Here is a 15,307-nt window from a genome sequence, read left to right on the forward strand (position 1 = left end):
GCCATTGATTTTGTAAAGAGAAACATTTTAATGGCTGTGTCTATAATCTTGGTAGAAATGGCTGTAAAATGCCTTTTTTTTGTCTGTGAAACACAATAAGAGGACAAAGATAGAGCAACACATATAGCGAATTTAATGTCTTGTTCTGCAAATATTACCAGTGCAATTTCATATGACAAAAAAATCAAAACAAAACCAAACCACATTGTTTCCTTCCCAGATAGTAGTTCGAATGCCCAAGATAACTGATCCCCCCCCCCCCCCCCCCCCCCCCGTTGCTAATGGACCATCACTATCTTTCAGAATTGGGATAATTTAGTGTCTTCTCAAATATATCCCTATAGATACAATGTAATTTCCCTTTGTAGCTGGATTTCTTCACTTTATTAGAACACTGCTATTTGGAAAAGTCTGTAGATCTCGGTGCAGCAAAATCACTGCCTGCATTAAGGTGAAAAATTATGTTTGAACAGAGGTAAAAATGCATTCACATCCCAAGAAAGTCAGCAGGCAATCTGGGTCAGGTTTTTGGGTAAATAAACATTCCATTGACTGCTCCTAATCTGATTTGCATAATTACACAACAGGTAATTTATGGCATGATAAAAGTCCCCAAATTTTTACATTTCTAGTTTAAGTGGTAGAGAAGAAAAGTCAAACTGTGATACAAAAACAGCCTAATGGAAGAGCATACTCAGCATACTACTTTTTAAATGAGGAATATTGATGGTGAGCTTACAGAAGGGGTACTCTTGCAGGGATTAATTTGTCTGTTGTCAAGCTGGTTCCTTGTGAAGACAGTGCAATTTTTGCAGCTTGGCACAAATTGCACTATTTGCTTCAAACTAATTAAAAATGAATAATGCTCTAGTCAGCTGACTAGATTTATCCTATTTAGAGACTTGGCCCACACAAGCTTGGGATTTTTTTCTTGCTTCTTTTGTCGTACTTTTTCTTATCATTATCTCAACACACCTATGGCCACAGGAAAAAATAGACATTTCTTCCCCTGATTTTTTTCCCCACCTTCCATGAATACACCAATTAGTTATGGCAGAAATAGCTGCACAAAAAGACTATGCGCACCTAGGTATCTGTGAAGACACTTAGGAGAAAGCATGCAACTACTTGCATTGTAAAAATTCCTCATTCTTGTTACCAATTTAAGATTTTAGCAGCTGCAGAGGAACATGCTTCAGAAGAGGTGCAAGGGGATGTTCGTGTAGCTACAAGGGCGCAATCTGCAAGCTAGGTCTTGGCTGGAGCGGGTACTCCCTCCCCAGCGGTACCAGAGCGAGGAGGCCATCGCCCCTCATCCTGAGCATCCTCCAGCGCACTTGTGGGTGAGCAGCTCACTTGGCCACCTCAGCAGCACGAGGCAATCACCCAGCCACATCCTCGCTTCTGGATGGTGAAGAACCGTGGTGAGCTGCTGGTGTACGGCAGGGTAGCCACTGCTGGTGGCTCTGCAACAGTGTTGTAGCAAACAAGCTTGTCAGAGGTTGTCTGAGCTGCTGCCTTGCTATTTCCCCACAAAGCATGCTACTTACTTGCTGCAGCAAAGCTCAGAGCAGGGGATTGAAACCCTCCTTTACTGAGGCATCATTGCTTTCACAAAACACGTTAGATTTTCATATTATGGTCTAAACCACTGCACTGAATAATTTAAACAGAACTGCATTTGTGGAATAAATTGTGAATATAGTATATTTTGGGGATTAACTTTAACATTCTACATATTCAGTGTTCTCCTCCTGGCTTAGGCTTGCCACGTGCTGTAAAGTGCGGAAGCGTGGTTTAACTTATAAACAATGTTGGATCTCACTGATTCTTATACATAGAATATGACTCACCTGTTTGAATGCTCTGCAGCATTACATCTAAAAAGATCAGGATCCTGAAGAATCAAACCACAAAATCCTCTTTCAGAAAAGTATGCAAACATGTGTGTAAGCCCTATAGAAAGCAGCTGCTTTATGCACAGGTTGAAGTGCTTTGCTGATTAATGATGGAGTTAAAATGCACATCTCAAATTAAATATATGGCTAATTTTAAGCAGATGAGTGAGCTCACCAAACTCCCTGGGACTATTCTGTTGCTTAAAGTTAACAGTCTTGAGTGCTTTGCTGCACCAGGGTCTATACTGTAAAAGTAGGAATCCACAATGGATCTGTCACTGTCTAGTAATTATTTGTTTATATAAAAGTTAGCAAGTCATGGCTTGAGCCTGTCAACCATGACAGGAAGCTGTTAAATCTTTCATGTGATGGTGGTTTGGTTTTAGATTATAAGCAAATCACCAGGTTCTCCTTGAACATAAACAATGTTTCTTTTCCCATAACTTTCAGTTTTCAAAGTAAATGCAGAATGTATGATTTCCATATTCTGTCTCCTGTTTTATATTTATATCTTCATTTTGACAGATCAAAGCATACACTTTCTAAATAATATGTATTCACCACACACTCATGCATATATATATATACATGCGCAGTTACTCACAGAAGAAGTGAGAAATATAATTTCCATGTGATGTAAATGAGCATAAGCTCAAAGCTCTCACAGAGCTGTGCTTATTTACACCACCTGCAGATTTGACCCTTCACTTTTAACATCTGGCAAGTCGAAGTAGAAAAACTGCAGAAATTCCTGAAAACTTTGAAGATGAAACTGTGCCCTTGATTTTCGAATGGAACTTCCCCTGAGTATGCTTAAAAAAGGGAATAATGTATGATCCCAAATATTCCAGCTCCTCCGGAATGTTTACATTGCAAAGGTGGTTGTACATGAAATGGAAATCGAGTGCCTATACCTTCCTTTTATCACGCTTTTTTGCTGATGAACTTTTGCGAGTGACATCTGTGGCACAGCACTTGTAGTGCGTCTTGTTCTATTGATCCATTAGCGTAGAAATGACTTTATTTTCATACAAAAATGTGACTCCGTTTCTTCTATTTGCTTGCAATCCACAGGCAATCTGCTTGCAATCTGAAGAATGCATTGCTCTTATTTCTTACTATGTCATGTTTTCCTATTGCGATGGAAAAAACAGTAATTGTGCTTTTTAATTTCAGAGTTGAAACTTGATAGAACTTTTTTATGCTGAGTTACAACTACACGTGTGCAATATTAGTCTTGCAAAGTGAAATTCCCAATATCTGCCTTGCTTTGATAACCATTGCTGCACTGTAGATGAAGTCTCAGCAAAACAACTCACTTTCTTTTAGTCTGCTGATAGAATAAACCACTTAAACCTGGGTTCTCACCTGTGTAAATCAGCATCCCTCCAGTGAAAGGGTCAAGCATACTGAGTTTCAGTAGGTGAAGATTTGGCTCTTAATATTGGGCTTGAGAGCGCTGCTTCCCCTAAACTTGTATTCAGCAATAGCTCTGAAAAGGAAAATGTTTTGAGTGTCTCAAAAATGAACCTGAAAGTGGGACATTTATTACTATTTTGAGACTTAATGTGGATTTGAGTTTCAACTGTATGCTGAAATAGCTTAGAGAACAAATTTCTTCTTAAAAATCTGTTCAAATTTAGGTATACCTCACCTCTAAGAAAGGTTAAAAGCTGTTGGCTTAATGGCAAGTGGAGCATTCCTTTCAGAGTAAATCATGTTACAGCAACTACAGTGCTCAGACCTTTTTATTTTATTTCATTTTGCTTTACTGACTTGAACTTATGTTGTAAGCAGCTAAAGAATGACATAGATCTAAACACAACACATTTGGGGGACCCTGTTGGAAATTTCCCCAAGAATCCACATCCTTTGGCAACCCCGGGAAAGGCAAGGAGAAAGTTAGAAGAAAACTCTGAAGAGAAGCAAAATTAAAGGTAAAAATGAACATGTGGTGAAGGGGGAGGGAGAAAAGGGTGGTTACAACTCGTATGTCTAGCAAAGCTGTATTACTTGTACCAGAAGCCTAGATTCCATCATACAAGCAGTCACCTCAGTTAATTATTATTTTTCTTAATTTTTAGGAAACAAATAAAACCAGCACTTGTTCTACCAGAAACAGTTGTTATATTATTTAAGAGTTGGAATTATTTGTTTGGTGATTCTCCAGTTGTTTGGTTTTATTCTCACTCAGCTGGGGAAAATCAGCTTCAATCAGTGATTTGCACCTAAAGGAGCTGTGGGCTGCTTGCTGGATGACACTCCCAATGGCTGCAGGTCTGCAGCTGGGAAAAATCAACCACACTCAGCTACCCATAAACCTCTAACTTCTCTGATTTTGGGTAAGAGTCAAGGCTTAGCAGTATCAGCTGCATGTGTCTCTGGATTCCTGCATAAGGATGCTGCTTTGCTAGTGTTCTTATTGGAGGGATGCGGCACAGAAACTTGGCTTCTCCAAGCTTGTAAGTTAACTAATAACAGAAGCAAGTAATGTGTAAGGCTTCAGTCTCTTACTGAGTTTTATTTTCTTCTAAGTTTACTGTCAGGCTTATTAGAAGGATTTTTTTTTTAACTGCATGCTTACAGGGTACTACTTAAATTACTTTCTTTTTTCCTATTTGAATTGATATCGGATAGCTTGCCTAGAAATCAATTAATGCTGGTAGTAACTTCATGTCATTGTAATGGAACACTCCCATGAGAAAGTTATTTTGTCTTTTTTTTAATTCCTTTTTTTCTAAGTCTTGTTGGAAGATGTCTCATCTCTCAGTAACTGTTCAGTTCTTTTGTTGCAGTTATAAAGCTCTAGTTTTGAGGGTGTCAAGGTTTCTGTCTGTTTTGATCCCTATATAATATAACAAGGGGAAAATAAGTTCTCACAATCATAGATAAACACAGACATGGAAAGTAGCAGGGTAGGGAAAAAAATTGAACAAAAAAGAAAAAATGTTTGCACATCTTGCTAAAGCTTCAACTGCTTGGATGACTGGCTGGGACAGAAAATGATTTCTGAATAATATGTTGCATGTGACTGACTGTACTGTAGAAATCATCTGAAATGTTTCTAGGGGGAAAACCACAAATCACAGCTCAAAGTGCCCCAAGTTGTTTTCAAGATAAAGAATGTTTTTTAAATTATTATTACTAATTGTTTTGTTATAATGTCATAACTGAAGCTGTATGTGAAGGGATATGGAACCAGAGGTTTTTAAAACAGCTTTAGTTAACTATCAGACTGATTTTGGACTCTGATTCTAAAAAGTCACTTGCTCATAAAGAAAATATCTTTGAGATTTTCTATATTTCAACATTTTTCTTAATTTCTTTCCCTCTTGTAAAATGTATGTATCTGTTTTCTGATGGAATTATTTTTGAAGTGGTTAAGTATAGCACAAAGGAGCCCAGCACTTCAGGTGAGAATTGCAGCTTAAAGAATGAAAGAGCATACAACCATGTTAATGAACTGTGAAGAAGAGAGATCCCAGATTTATGTATCTTTTTCTATATAACAGCAGAAAAAGCTTGACTTCTGTTTAATGTACTTTTTATATGATTTATATTGGATCAATCCCATCAAATTAAATACTTACCAGAAGCAAAATATTCCAGCCCACCAAAGTGCTGAAATGCATATTTTCAAATAAATCTAAGCAGACACTGGAAATGTTTCCCTGTCTTATATAGAAAGTATCATTTTAATCTGCTGAAGTGGGTATACTTATCAGTTAAAGATCTAAAGGACATAACTCAACCATTTGGCAGTGCTGTCCTGCACCCAGGCTTACTGTACCCGGGGCTCATGACGTGGTGTAGTGTCCTGCAGCCGTCGATAGCCACACCAGCAGCACAGGAAAATGGGGGTGAGACTAGGTTTGGGAACTACTTCTTCATTCTGAGACAGAGAGTTCTCACCCATAAATAGATCTGGGATGACAGTAGGTGAAAATCTTTATCTGCAGTCACAGACCCTTTTTCATCTTGGTACATTATTAAGGATCCCAGAGGACTGAGCTCAGCCCTGGTTGCTGCCCATTGCCCCCAGCAGAAGGGACAGGCATGTCCTGCTCTGGGTGAAGGAGAGGGATCTGTCCGTGTCTGCTGTCCTGTGGGCTTTGCCCATCCATCGGGATGCTGCTTTCCAGTGTTGGCTATGTTGCTGCTGCTGCATGGTTAATGTGTGACAGGAGAAACTCTCCTGAGAAGTGTTGGGTGTAGGCTGTTGAAAATAAGTAGTTTCTGCATTTCAGCTGCCATTTAAGAGCTGTCCAGGAAAATATATTGCAATATTTTTCTTGATCCTAAAGTCAGCTTGAATTATGGTGAGAACCAATTTTTGGGAGGGTGTTTTGGTCATGAAAGCTTTCAACTTCCAGTATAGCAACCACTAACGTGGCAGTAGAGCCCGTGGCTCGTGTACGCACCCTGCGGGGACCCTGAGATGATGGCAAAGTGAGGGTGGAGTGAGGCATTTATCAACGTTTGCTGCAAGCTTCCCGGAGAGCTCGTGCCTGTGTGGCAGTGGTGGAGGAGCACAGGAGAGCCCCAAAGCAGCAGTGGGAGGGGGAGCTGCTGGGGAAGGCAGATGTGGGGCAACCCCAGAGAGTGGGAGTAGTAGCTGGGGGGCCGAACGTCTCTGGAGAGGAGTGCTGATGGTGTAGGTGAGGTGCTGGGGTAGGAATTACCCCTCAGCAAGGATTGGTGAGGCTTGGAAATAAAATGGGGAAAATGCTGTATCAGAGTATGAATACCCACCGGGGTACGAAACGTGGAGGTGGAGGTTGCTGGATGCCACTGTTGTTGTTTATGTAAAGGTTCCTAAAATCCACGTGATGCTAAATGGGGAAACTTGGATCAGACCGATCCTGGCATATGGAGAGAACAAATAGCGATCATATTGGGCTGTGCAGATAGGGCTGTGAGTTACTGTTTTAAGTCCATGCTGTTTGATTTCCCCTCCCGTTCTGTGGCTGTAGATCGGCTTGCTCATCTCTTCTGGGCTATGATTAGTTGTGCAACGTTTACCCAACTCTCTGACAGGGGGAATGTGCTTTTACAACACAAGAACAGTTTCCTCTTCACATTTGCATTTCTGGCTTTGTCTTGTCATTCATGTCAAAATGTCAAGCAGGAAAACATATGCTTTCAAATGGAGTTTCTGCGAACCATTTGGATCAATAAGGACTGTCTGTCTGCATATTTGTAACATCTGCCATGGAGGAATATGAAGCCCTATCAATTCAGTGGCTTAGTAAACCATATTTTACTCCAGACTGTAGCTTGTTTACATTCAGTGACAGGAAAAAATCGGTGCTCTGGGCACTGCAGAAGTCTATTGTAAAGCAAGTCCTGCTTTTTGGAAAGTAGATGTCTCATCTTTTGCATGCAGCAAATACCTGCCATCCCGACAAGCTGGGGTATTAATCCATAGACGTGTCACTCTGAGCTCCTGACAGCTCAATGCAGCTGCTGATCATCCCTGGTCTGCTCCGAAGGCTGGTGCAGGCAATAACTTTGATTATTCTGAGACAGCACCTGAAAAACTGCCAGGGTGTCAGGAGGAGAAATCGCCTGCCTGTGGACAGCAAGAGGGGTTTGGGGGGGGAGTGTGTGTGTGTGGGGGGAGTGTCTGGCCACAGTCCATGGGAGTAAAGAAGGCGAAGGCTCCCCCGTGCTCTGCCTGGTGGGATTTGGAGGATGAGGTACACCTCTAAGGGCTGAAATATCACACCAAAAAATGGTGGTGGAGCACAGTGATAGGAGAGAGATCTCAAAAATAGGGAGAGATGATGATCCCTCCGTTAACTCTGCGTAGGGCAGGTTAAGAGCTTGCTTGGCCCCAGAGCGAAGGGGTGTAGGTATGTTGCCATGAGAAACCGTGAGGTTACGAAAGAAGCATCCTACAGTGCCAGCTTGGTTATTAAGCAGTTGGGCAAGTCCCAGACCTTTAGTTATAAAGCCTGCTTAGTTCCACAGTATTAAGTGCCATGAAAAGTGTATTAAACCTTTTATTAAGAACTCAAACAGCAGACAGTGAAAGCATGCAAAATGTAAAGTGTTAAATTAGACCATCAATTTAATTATTCTTTATCACTTAATCCCTTTACCTGTGTGGCTTGTTAAAGGAAAACCCTTCTCTGCCTTTCGGGTTGGAATTGCAGAAGACGGCAGCAGTCCTCCGGGAGGGAAGGAGGAGAATTGGGGAAAGCCGCCGCGCAGGGGTGGAGGCAGCCTCTGTTTGCAAGAGGCAGACTTGAGCTTCAGCAGGACTAATGCACGAGCAGAGAGTGAGAGGAGATGGCCACGATGGAGAAGACCAACTTGGTCAGCAGTGCACTGCCCCTGGCTTTCCAATTCAGTGTGGGTGGAGCAAGGTGCAAGGCATGGTGCCAGCAGCCAGAAATTACACCACTCTTGAGCTGAGATCTTGGGTTTTAGTTTTACCTGAAGGTGGGGAATGGAAAGTAGTTCTGCTGCAATGCTTGGACTGTGTTGGCAGCACCCGTCAGGGTATGCTGGTGCCTTGAGTGGTGCTGCTGCAGGTCAGCAGGAACAGGCTCAGCACCAGCTGCTTCAGGGCTGGCAGTGGGTTTACTTCAGCGGTTGTGACTTTGCCTGTCTGGCTTGACCTTAAACTGTTACAAACAAATGTTAAGAAGAGAAGATAGATTTAAAAAAAAAATATATATATATATTTCAGTAAAGCCTAAGGGAAAATTCCAGCTTTTTCCTCACCAATAATGTGCTTATTTTCTCAAAGACAAGACAAAAGCTTCTGTATATGTGGGATTTGATGAGCAGATAACAATGCATTAAGAAAAAAATAAAAAAAAATAGCTTGCTCTGAAGTTTCTGATGCTTCTGGAGTTCTTTTGCATTGTAATCTATTGTTCAGAATTATCTTGAGTTGAATTTTGATAAAAGCTTACATTGGAACTGAGGGTCGGTAATTCATCTAGTTGGGAAATGCATAGGATTTTGTGTTTAAAGTAGTTGGTCAGTATTACACAAATACCAGCGAAAGTCAAAATGAATACTCAGTGAGTTGCAAATTAAAAGTATTCATAGTTATTAAAGAAACATTAACATTTCACTTTGCTTTTGTTTTTAAAAGAAGTAACTAATTGGAAATCATTAGCATTAAATTACTCACCTGGCTTTAGTTATGATGGGCTTATTAAGTCATTATTGAGAGATTGAATGGTGGCACATGTTGATTATGTTTAGATGTCACTTGTCTTTGTTTTTTCAAGCACTAGAAAGAAATAAGTCTTCTGACAGCCAAAAAAAAAAGGTAAAAATTGATGCAATGGTTGAGTCCAAGACATTTAAAGTCTCCAAACTATTAAATTTCAGTGGGAATTACAAGCTTAACTCCACAGAACCCCTTTGATAGTCCCTGATCAAAGTAGAAGTCAGCTCACCATTATTTTGTGCATGTCGTGTCAGATGCATGGATTGAAATTTCAAAGCCATTTCACTATTTTGGATGATTAATTCAAACCCATACCCTAATATTTGTGGAAGGTTTTTTTCTTTCACTTTGATCAGTTTTGAAATTTTCGTTATTTTGAGTATGTTTCCATCTTAATAATTGAAAAACTTCAGACAACAAGTTTTGCATTCTTCTGCCAGGAGAGGAAAATACTGAAAAGAGGACTTTAAATCACAGTTATTAACCAAGACACCCAAAGTACCTGCCGTTTTGTTCTGTCTCTGGGCAGAGCCTCATAATGTGGGGTCTTTGGTCGTCTGCTGGGATCCTCTCTGTTGTGCTCCTACAGATGATACAGAAATAGATGTGTATCTGTGGAATTCTGATAATGTAAAAGGTTTCAGATTCATCAAATCTTTAAATACTTAATGTTTACTTATGCTGGCCTTCTATTAGATATCCTGTATAACCCACCTTTGTGGGTCATATAGACTTTAAGTCCCATGAAAAGATCCAACTGTTCAAAAATAAAAACAATACAGAAGTCTTTCAGCACTGTAAACAGATGTTATTTCACTCCTAATGTTGTATAGAGAAAGTACATTTCAAGGACTAGTAATGCGGAGACCATTAAATAAACTGCAAGTAAATATTGCTTATATTCTATTAATGCTAATGTTGTTTGTATTTTTCAGTCGCCTTTGGTTAATTTAGTTCAATGATTCATGCAGCATCTGCTGTCTTGTATATATTTATGAAAAGAGATTATATTTCTTAGCATGTAAACACAAAGGCAATGTTACCTTTTGTGATGGGAGTAGGAAGGCATATTTATTTTTATCTGTATTTGCTGTATTACAGCTCTTATATTGAAAGTGCAATAATTTTAAAAGCACAAAGAATTATCTTGTGCAAGTGAATCCAATCTGGCTGAAAAACTGAAAGCATTTTTGAGGAATTGGGCACAAAATAGGGTCCTTCTGCCTGGCTGAAAACCTTGAAATTAAAAAGTTTTGTTATTCTCTTTAGGTAGATTTTTATTTTTGCTGTAAAGTGTGTTTGAAAAGTCTTTTTTTTTTTTTTTCTTCTCGTTGGGGAAGAGACAAAACGTGTAATGTTTCTCTGGCTGTCCTTTGCATGGTTATCTCTAAGGTTGCTGTGATACATGTGGCATACGTGGGTTTTTGAGGGCAGAGGGGTGTTTGTATGGGTTGGGGGTTTTTTGTTTTTGTGGGTTGTGTGCATTTTTTGTTGTTGAGATGAAGAAGAATAATGTCCCAAAGAAAATGGTCCCAAGGTCTCAGCCTTAACACCAGGGAATTATTTGCTGTCTAGCAGAATCTGGTATTTCTAGCTGTCATCTTCGTGGCTAAATCATAATCTGTTCTTCTGACTGAGACTTCCCGGAGAACCAAAAACTTTGATCTATTGCTGTGGCTGGCGTAAATAAGAATAATTTTCTGTGAAATGTGATCTATCGCATAGTGCCTAATTATGTCACCTTGAGGCTTGACCCCTCCTCACTGTGACAGGCACAGTTAGCAATTTCCTCAGATTTCCAAACCAGGATAAAAAACCCCATCTGTTTATAATTGAAGGAAAAGAAAAGCAGTGGGAAAGAGAAGCATTCAACTCGTCCCAATGTGATGGTGTACCTTATTCCTACACATCAGGCTTGACTCCTTAGCCAGGTTGCAGGTGGATAATGACTTATTTGTAAGCAAGATTTGCTGGAGCTGGAGGTCTGTCTTATTGCCCCAGGTAGATGAGATTTTTTTTTTTAACTAGTCTTTTTCTTTTGTCCTTGCCATGCGCTTCAACAGTCCTGACTGCAGATATCCAGGAGAGCTTATCAATGCTTTCTAATTACTCCTTGCTCCTCCTTTTAGGATTTGCCTGCATGAAAACCTTTTTCCATCCTGAAGGAGTGGTCTACTCTGCATTTGACGTGGCTCACATAAATGATATTTCCTCCACTGGACTCGCCTATTTTTTTCAGGGAGTAACTTGGGAACTTAGGAATAGCTATCTTCTTGCTGGCTGATGTATGCTTGTGCAGCTGAGGGAGAGGAAAAACGAGGGAGGGGAAAAATCAGCAGACAATGAAAAGTAAAATCCTTTTAAAATCTGAATTCCTGTGTCTGGGGATAATTCTGTTTAGCTAGTAAAGATTTGAAACTTTGTCCCTTGAATACAATATACAAACAGTTTTACGTTAAAATAATCACCATTGTGAGCAAGAAGATTTCTCAGCTTGGCCTATGTTTATCCTTGAGGCTGGTTTTGTTACCTGCTGTACCGGCTGCTTTTCTGTATTTCGCTGGCACCTCTTGCTGGAGCCTCTCCAGCAGCAGAGCACAGACTTGCCCCCATGTGTTGCATGGGGTCAGTGCTGGATGAAGTGGTAAGCTAAGTTGTCAGGCTTCAAGACATGGCAATTGCTGCTTTATTCTCTTTTTTTCTTTCTTTTTTCCCCTCTTAGTAAATTATCTTCTCAGCTGTCACACAGTACCCCTTATTTTGAACACCACCACTAGCAAACTGAGTCCAGGGCTGAAAATTTGGGGGTGCCTGAGCAGAGGCTTGGCCCTAGCTGAAACTCCGTGGGACTGACTTATGCCTGGGTGCTTGCCGCCCACTGCCCCGGACAGGCACTCGCCTCCCTCGCCCCTGGAGGAGAAGCGTTTGTGGTCCGATTTCTACCAAGCCTTCATGTTTCATGTTCCTCGCAGTCTGTCTCGTTTAGGCACTATGAACCTGTCTGTCTTTGTCCCTGCAGATGCAGAAGAGATTACAATTGTGTTGGGCACCCAAAACTGATCCCATCTGTGAACGCTTCAGTATTCAGCCTGTTACAGAGGATGGGCAATCAGCTCCTGTCAACTTTTGAGGAGAGAAGGATGGTTTGAATATTCATCTACCATCTATAACCTAACTCCTCTAATCTTGATATAGTTCTTCTGCTGTTTAGATATTATTGTAAGCACATCTTATATTGTAAGATGTGAGTGAAGTTACAGGTTGGGTACAGGTCTCTGTGTTAGCAATTACACGTGCAGCGTAACTCAGTCTTGTTTGAACATGTGGATTTGTTTTATGCTGGGTAGCTCAATTTGCATGTGTGAAATGCTTAAGTTTTAGCTGTGTGACCTTTTTAATTGTTTGGCTTTTACATGTAAATTGGTTCTATGTCAGCCAAATGCTACCTTAATTGGAAAACAAAATATGCAGCCTGGCACCTAATGTTTCCATTAGCTTGTTTAAGTAGTCTGCAGATTTGGAGTTAGGCCAGATTGTTTATTCAGAATGTATTTTTAATTGGATTATTGGTACATAATAATTGATATATCACTGATCCATTATTAAAATATGGATGTGTTTGAAAGTGTTCTGACACATCCCAGTGGAGTTTAATTGAAATATTTACTCCTATACAGCAGTATAGGCCTTTCTTCTTTCGATGCTAAATAATAAAAAGCAAACGGTTTGATGGTATATTTAATATATACATCCCTTTGTCAAAAATATTCATCTTTTGCTCATATTTGAGATATATCTTTTGAGCTTTTTTATGTATAAAGAAAACTACTGTTTTCCTCTAAACCTTCAGAATGGGCATCCTCATTTTTGAAGTAGGAAACCGAAATAAAGACTATTTTTGTCAGAAAGCTAGGAAATAATTTTTTCTTGGAGTGCACTTCCTTTGAAAACTGACCAATTGTTTCCACTTTTGGGGTTTTTTTATCTTTTTAGTAACTTATCTCTTTATACCTGACTAAAACATAAATCCATTCTTAATCCAAGAAAAGATCTCTTGCTATCTCTTAACAACCAAGTTGCACTAAGAACCACTTTTGAGGAACAGCTTCAAATGATTTTTTGAAAATGCACCTTTGTTATGTCAACTGGATCATCCTTTGTGACCCTTTCAAAAGGAGAATAGATTTAAGAAGCATGGCTTTTCCCTTCTGAAAAGGCACAGTGGTTAGTGTGGGGTTTTTTGTCTGTCCCTCCCAAGCCCAAGGCCACCCCTACACACAATTTTTCTTGTATAAACCCTGCTGCATGGGCTGTACACGGTAATTTGGGAGGAGGGGACTGGAAAAAGAGCAAGACCTGAACATTGCCCTGCTCAGCTATGGCTTCCCTGGCAGCTTGCAGCGGGGCTGCCACCTCCGAGACCCCTTGGGTGCCCACAGAACTGCTCGGCCAAGAGCGTGCGGAGGGTCTGAGCTGCTGGCTCTCCTCCTGCCCCGGCAGAGCCCAGTCCCATAGGAGCTGCACCGGCTCGTGTTCACCTCTGTCGTGATGTTATGTGCTCCTGGACATACTTGCCTGAAGGATAAATGAATAACAAACAAAAATATTGGAAGGGATCCTCCTTATTCAGTCCAGCCGTACATCATTGTGAGTCCATTGCTCTACTTTCAGCCTTTTCCTGGCCATAGACATCTCCCACCCTGTAAAGCTTTTGCCCGTGCTGAGTTACCATCCTTTGAACCAACTGTGTTAGTGGATCCTTTGGAGGTTTCTGGCCCAAAGGCCTTGCTAGCTCAGACCTGAGCTGATGTTTCTGTGAGAGGCGGCTTCTTTCTCAAATCCCTTTGCTCTGGGTTCTTGTCTGGAAGGATGTAATCATGCTCTGTCACTCGGAGCTGCTCTGTATTTTGGAGAGAGTAATGACATTTCGCCACACTTGTCTTCTTGACTGATGTGCTGAATGTTGTGGGTTTTTCGGTAAAGTTCATGATAAAGCTAAAACTGTTTTAAGCAGGCATTGGTTTCCAGTAACTGTTACTTGCCCAGCCAGAATCCGATGGATTTGCGGTGGTGGCGTCAGTGTTTTTTTGCAAGCAACTGTATAGATGCGTCAGCCTAGTTAAAGCCCTTACAGCAGATTTTGGTAGCTCTTCTTCTAAAGAGATGAGATGAATGCGTGCTAAGGACCGGAGCCCGAGGGAACAGCAGTGTTGCGTGCTCTCCCCAGTGCAGTATTTAAACCCCAAACCAAAGTCTGAAAGTGTGGGTTGTGCAGCTTTGAGGCCAAGATCAGCCTATATAATTGGGGAGAAAATGGATTTGTTTTGCATGACTTCAGTGACTGTTATGTTGATGTTTATCTGTATGCTTTTAAAAAGAAAAGGGGGGGCGGGGAGAGGGAAGGAACATGCTGTTTTACTGCTAGATGGAGGTCCCCCTCAGGAGCATGCAAGGGTAGTGATCCTTCTGTGTCCCTCTGAGTTTCCAGCTGGCATCTGAACCACACCTCACTTTGCATTGCTGAGTCAAGAATGACTAAGGGTACCGAGGCAGAGAAAATGGCATGCAGTCTGTCTGTCCCTAGCTGGTTGTCTTGTGGAAAGAATTTTTGTCAGATGCTGTTGAAAATTTGAGAAGGCTAGAAAGTGGTTTTGTTGTCCTTTTAGGCTGCTTAGATTTGAAGCTTCTTCCCCTTCCTACCTTGCATATCTTGCAAGCTTCTTAGCTACTGACGCCAACTATGTGTCTAGATCCTTCCAACGTTTTCTTTGTTAATCTGAAATCTTAAATGATTTGTGGGTTTAGGGTAAACTCTTTGTTTCCAGTTTCCAGGCAAAATGTTTTTATTTGTACAAGTATCTAATCAGAGGAATGAAGCCTCTTTTCTTTAATGACACCTATTGCTGAAGACTCACTGCCCCTGCCTGCAAAGCAGTGTTTCTGATGGAAGGAAGACAAAACATTTTTAGCCAAATATAATGACAAGTTTATTCCAGAATATCAGAAATTATCCTCTGCAGTATAGCCTCTCTTGCTTACCAAAGTCACCAGATTCTTATAGTTTGAGATATGTCTAAAATGCTTACCCTGCTGTAAAGGTTAACGATGGAGGAGTTGGAGCTGGGGACCATCTCCCACTCAGAATGAAAAACCAAAATGCCCCCTCCATAGCTTCTTAACTCCTGTAACCTCCCTGTCCTGGCCAGGATAGTCATTG

The sequence above is a fragment of the Mycteria americana genome, chromosome 6 (genome assembly GCF_035582795.1).
Source record: "Mycteria americana isolate JAX WOST 10 ecotype Jacksonville Zoo and Gardens chromosome 6, USCA_MyAme_1.0, whole genome shotgun sequence".
In the NCBI taxonomy this organism is placed as follows: Eukaryota; Metazoa; Chordata; class Aves; order Ciconiiformes; family Ciconiidae; genus Mycteria; species Mycteria americana.